The sequence below is a fragment of the Condylura cristata genome, unplaced genomic scaffold (assembly GCF_000260355.1).
Source record: "Condylura cristata isolate star-nosed mole 26May11 unplaced genomic scaffold, ConCri1.0 scaffold00004, whole genome shotgun sequence".
NCBI lineage: Eukaryota > Metazoa > Chordata > Mammalia > Eulipotyphla > Talpidae > Condylura > Condylura cristata.
This window is the reverse complement of record NW_004567105.1, coordinates 5,184,240-5,190,209: the sequence shown is the minus strand read 5'-3', so window position 1 is coordinate 5,190,209 and position 5,970 is coordinate 5,184,240.

Below are 5,970 nucleotides of genomic sequence, written 5' to 3'. Positions count from 1 at the left end.
GGGGAGCTCTGTCTCTGCCCCTCTCTGCCCTGCCTGTCCCTGGTCTGCCACTCCTTCTCCTGACTCTCAGCTCTGAGGGAACAGGAGACCCCCGGTGGGTCCACCTGTCTCATGTGAGGCCTCGGGCCGAACTCCCCTCCCGGGCTCCGAAAGGAGACATGTTGGCCCTTCTTCTGGCCCAAGTTCTCCACCCTAGATGAGACAGACCCAGAGACTAGAGCCGTCCTCACCACCCGGGAAGCCAGCCAGTGTCTCCGGCAGGCGGTCACCTGGCGGACTCCCAGGAGAATGTTCTGCCTTCGGGGAGCAGACAGACTAGTTAGGACTTGTTAAGGTGCTGTGTTGGGTATTTCTGAGGGCCATGGAGCCACGTCACTCTTTAGATATCTGTAGCTGTGATTAATTTAAGAAATTCTCCCGAGCCCCTAGGCCCTCGTTCAGGCCACTGTCGTGCCTTTGTTGACTCCGAGTATAAATCTCCACACAGACACACACACGGGGAGCTGGAGCTGCATGTAATTGCAACCACTTAGCATGTTCCAGCTCTTCATTCCCTGAGGCTATCAACGGACTCCCCACCTTACAGGTGAGAAAACAGAGGCACCAGAGAGGCTAGGCAGCTCACCCAGAGTCACACAGCAGGAAAGTGGGAGAGCTGGGATTTGAACTCCGGCAGTCTGGCTGCAGAGCCCGTGCTTCTCATTCTAGACCTGCCGGCCTCGGCACTGGTCTGGCTGGTACCTCTGCTGGCACATCCGCTCCTACACACACACCCGCCCCGTGCACCGCCCCCGCCCCCAGTCAGAACCAATCATGCCCCTGCTTAAACCTTCTGGGAAGCCTCTGCTTGGTTTGGAGATGCAGGGAGATCTTTTGCCTCACTGTTTAGAAGCACAATATGCCCTTGAGATCAAAGTCCTTTTAGTATACAGCCTCCTTCAAAATATCGAAACAATTCCCGAACTGAGCATGGTAACTGTTCTTTCAGTATCGAATGATTGAGAAAAATCTGCCAAGAAAGTCACCATGAACGCAGCAATACCTTTAAATATATTTGATGGTTTGTTCTAGGCGGTACAATATCCCTTCAGCTAGATTCAGGCTAGCCTGACATAAATCCTCTCTCAGATTTCTTGTGAAAAGCCCTTGGGCCCAGATTCCAGGATTTCCAGCCAGAAATCACTGTCCCAAAACCTTATTACACTTCTAACTTGCTCAGTCTTCAGAGTGATGCCCCCCCAAAGGTCCAGATCAAGCATCACCTCCTGTTAACTATCTTTTGAGGGGGGCATCATATGCCCATCTTAGGAATAAGGAAATTGAAGCACAGAGGTGAGTGACTTATTCTAGACCTCTAGGATTCACGCTTATATTCTCCTGACTCCAAATCCCAAGCAATGAGCCACCACAGGATCTAGGGTCGCCGGGAGTTCTGGCATCCCTGGGATGGAGGAGGAACATAGCATCTTTCAACAGAAACCAGAAGGGGTCCATGTATGTTACCACGTGAACCAGGCCTGCTGGCGTTAATGAGGCCCTGGCACATCTTGCTAATTTTCACCACAAGTCTTGGATCCAGAAGCTCAGACTAGACTAGAAAATGATGAGAAACCACGTGAAAAGAGAACGCCCCGCTCACGACCCTTCTAGGCATGAGTAAGTGACTTGATGTGGAGCAGAACAGCTGTGCAACTCCACCCCATGACCTCCAGAGTCATCGCTTTTTAAGTCACAACAGTTGAGATCTTAACTAGACAATGGCACCAGAAGGTGGTGGTGCTGGTACCAACCTAAAAGACACAACATTGGCTAAACGGTAGTGGGGTTGCACGAGCTGTGAGAATGTTGCTTCCGGAGACGGCAGGAAGGGGCCCTTTTATGGAGTAGCAGAACTTCGAGCGACACTGCTTCTTCTAATAATACAAATGATAGCAAATGTACCTCACGATTCAGGGACTCTCCTCAGCACATTGCCAAGCTGAATGTTGGAGAAGCAGCAATTAGCTTTGCTTAGTATTATGTGATAAAATGTTTCAAGAAAGCAAGAAGTGAAAGAGCTGTTCCATTTTCAGGTAAAGATTTGAGAAAACAGAGGACTCAAGATGGTCTCTCCAATCAGTGAAAATGTCTCCAAGTCAGAAATAGTCTCAGGCCACAGATAAAAGCCAGGGAATACTGCCAGTAAAATATAGTTTCAGGACAAAGTCTTATTGAGGCTATAAGAGCTCTTTTAAGACTTTTGAAAGATTTAAAGTCATTCTTCACAGCCCCTCTCAATCAGACAAAAGGAGTTTTAAAACCTGAAGAGAGTTTCCCCACACAGTCTGGCATGCTCAAAGAAATCCTTTTGAGATAAATTACAGGTGCGTCTTTGGGGCACAGGAAATGCCGATATGATTCATGGGAAACCTGCACAATGTTTAAGGAAAGTGAGTGGTGAGAGAACCGTTAATCTGGACTCAAAAAATAGAGTTTAAATGGAAAAGAGGTCATTGGCATCTCAACTATCTATAGAGAGAAAGCTGCAAAGTCACTCTGCTGCAAATGTGGGCAAGTTCTTATGAACAAGACGACCCAGAGGTGGCGGCAAAGCCTCGTGAGCAAACCAAGATCCCAGGAGACCTGGTCCAAGGAGAACAGAGACTTGGAAGCGGCACCCTAGTGAAGGGGACTTCTGTGGCCTTGAGCAGGGTCGAGGTAGCACGTGCCTGGCTGTACTCTCAGGTTTCCTGTGAGCCAGTGACTGTGACGCACTTCCTCCTCCTCCCTTCTGGATAGGTACATCGACTGTGACCTGTCTGTCTCACCTTTGTAGCTGGCGTGTACGCAGGAGGGTGCAGCTTGGAGGGGAGGCAGACACCCGTCTTTTCAATCCTCAAGTCTCTGAATCAAGAGGAAGTGAGCTTGAGAAGACGCATGCTCCGGCCTCAGGTGCCCCTAGACCTGACTGAGGTGATGACACCCTGCTCTTTGAACCTGACGTGAGCACGCAGTGAGATGTTGGGGGTCTTGGGAGGCCGGATACATCTGGGATATTTGTGGCCAGAAGGCAGACGACGGCGGATGAAGGATAGTGACGACGGCGGATGAAGGATAGTGACGACGGTGGATGAAGGATAGTGACGACGGTGGATGAAGGATGGTGACGACATCTTTGCAGCTTCTCTCCCCTACACATGGTCTGTGAATCTCTGATTCTGCGCTGCTCTGACCGACACACGCAGCAGAAAGGCAGCCGTCACGTAAGGCCTGATCTCCCTGGAGGACGAGAGATGCTGGGGAGACAGCAGGAAGACATGCCCCGCCATCCCCACCTCTCCAGCCACTTCCCAGTGCAGCAGTGCAGGTCAGACCACCTCAGACCCTCTAGCCCTGGATGAGGCGCCTTGGCCACCGTCCATGGGGCAAAGACCAAGCCTTGCCTCACTGTGGTGGAATCATGAGCAATCAGTTGTTATTTTCAGGCAAATTCTTGTTTCAAGTTTCTGCTTACCATGTATTCAGCAATGTAGCTGGTGGACACAGAAGTGGGCTCCAACAGCGGGATTTGTGCCCATGCTCCGTGGTGATGTGCGCCCGCAAAGACATCTCCCTGCTGTGGTCCTCTCACTGCCGCCCACCTGCTGCTTTCTCTCTTCTTGTGTTTCCATCACCGCTGCCTTGTCCCCATGTCACCCTACGTGTGCACAGCTGTCCTCCCACCTCCCAGCAGAAGGACGGCATGACTCTGGGATGCCCTCGTGACGCGCTTCGGTCAACAGCATGGGTGGGACTTCTGTGAGTTTCAGAGCTGAGGGCTCGAAATGCCTTGCAGTTTGCTCCTTTGCTTTCTTGGGCTCGGCCACGAGGTGCTGGGGATTGAGCAAAAGCACTGATGATGAGAGCCCGCTGGAGAGAGCGGGTTCAGCCTCGGCCCTGCCAGCACTTGCCAGCCGACGAGCTGAACTCATGGGTGAGGGCCACGTTGGCAGTCCAGTCGCAGCTAAATCCCAGCTGAAATAACCATGTAGACAACTCCGAATGATACCACATGGCGCAAAAGACTCACCCAAGACCGAGAATCATAAGAAATACCCCACCCTGTAGACTCCGTTTGGAGAGGGCCTTTCCTGCAGGAATCAGTCACTGAAATACCCGGGCAACTCCCCAGGGGTTGTGACCCCACTACTCTGGGTCACTCAAGCGACTCCCAGTAGAGAAAAATCGGCAGTCTTTGACTTCTCTGCCTTTGACTTTTTTCTCGCTCCAGTAGAAAAGAGTCACAGTGCTGGGTTTTGATGCCCCATTTCTGCAAGACCAGGGGTAGGGGTCTAGAATGGGGGGTGGGTGGCAATCTTTACCCATCTTATCACACACTTAGTTAAAAAAAAAATGATTTGCGGCCCTCCCTGGTGGTGCAGTGGGTTAAAGCACAGCACTAAGAAGCTAAAGCCACTTCAGCGTGAGTTCCAGCTCCGGAGGTGACCACGTGGCGCGGCAGACCTCTCCTGACCCGCCCGCTGCTCCCCTCAGCAGTGTACTTCGTAGATCTGCCTGTTCTGCTCCCCACTCTGTCTCTGGTGAAGCCTCTCACTGCCCCTGCGCCTCTGACCTGTATCCCACTTCTGTATGCATGAACTAATCTTTAAAAAAAAATGACCTGCAAGATCCTGCACGCAACAATTGTACGTGTCTGCTGCCTGTCTTTTAAGAAGAATTCAGCCAACCTGGGATCCTGTGTTGGTATGTGGGAACAGCTGGAACTCTCGTCTTGGGCCTTCTGTGCAAAATTAAATGGGGGCACTTGCATTTTGACAGACAGTTTCAGTTGATGAAACTGACAGTTGACAAATAGGCCCGGGCTAAATAAACTTGAGAAATACACAACGGAAAAGCAAAAGATAAGTGAGATTCTTTTCCTGCAACCCTCTCCCCATGGGAGCAAGAAGAGGCCTAGCCTCCTCCCCCACCCCAAATATTCTGGAAACCTTTCTGCTGGAGCACTTTATGTAATTCACATTCCATGTGCCACCCAGGGGAACCCCTGTCACCCAAAGCAAAAGAGGGGACCTTTCCTCCTCGTTCCTCCCTGGGACTACCTGGCTACCTGCCCATCTGGTCACCGCAGTCTAATTCATACTAAGGTGTGAGAGACTTATGCTCCCCGAAGGAGGTGTGTGGGGGGTTGGGGATTTGGCCTTGGAAGGATGGCAGGGAAGGGTACAGTGGAATCCAGGGATGCTCATTCTCTCTCTTTGGTCACTAGCCAAGTTGTGATTTGTCTTGTGACAGTTCTGGGTTTGCTGGAGTTACTTCCAAGCAGATTTCTCTATAACCAGAAAGAATATTTTATGCCAGGAGGAAATTAATCTGCTCAGACTCGCTGCATATTCCTTGACATGACAGGCTCCTCTGTCGGGGGATGTTTTAGCTTCCAGCTTCTTCCTCTGATTCTATTTAAAAGGCCCCAGTCATGCTGAACCATCATCTCAGCTCCGAAGAATGTTCCTCTCGTGTTTGCCATCATCCCCATAACTGAGAAAGAGCGAACTTGCAGTGAGAACAGCACACGGCGGATGCTCTTTTCTCTTTGCAGAACTAATGTGGCTGTGGAGGAAGATTTATGCAGGAAGATGAAGGACTAGCAAAAGCGTGGTCATGTTGGCGGTCGACCGGCCACTTGGGTTTGTACAGATGCCATTTGCAAATGCCCCATCAGCAAGACCTAGACAGCAAAGATTTGGATGATTTATCCCCAAAAGGGGATTTTTTTTTGATTGGCATAAAATTTCTAGCTCCAATTTCCCAGAACTGTGAATGACTAAAGGTGTTGTTCTATAGGATCAATGAAAGGGAAACAGGGAGACCTGTGTGGAGTTCAGTGGTGCAGGTAGAACGTAGGTGGTGGGATTTGGAGCTTAGCAATGTGCTTGTGGGGTTGACTTGGACCTGGGAGTCCTCCCTCTGCAGAAATGGGTGAAGGGACCAGTT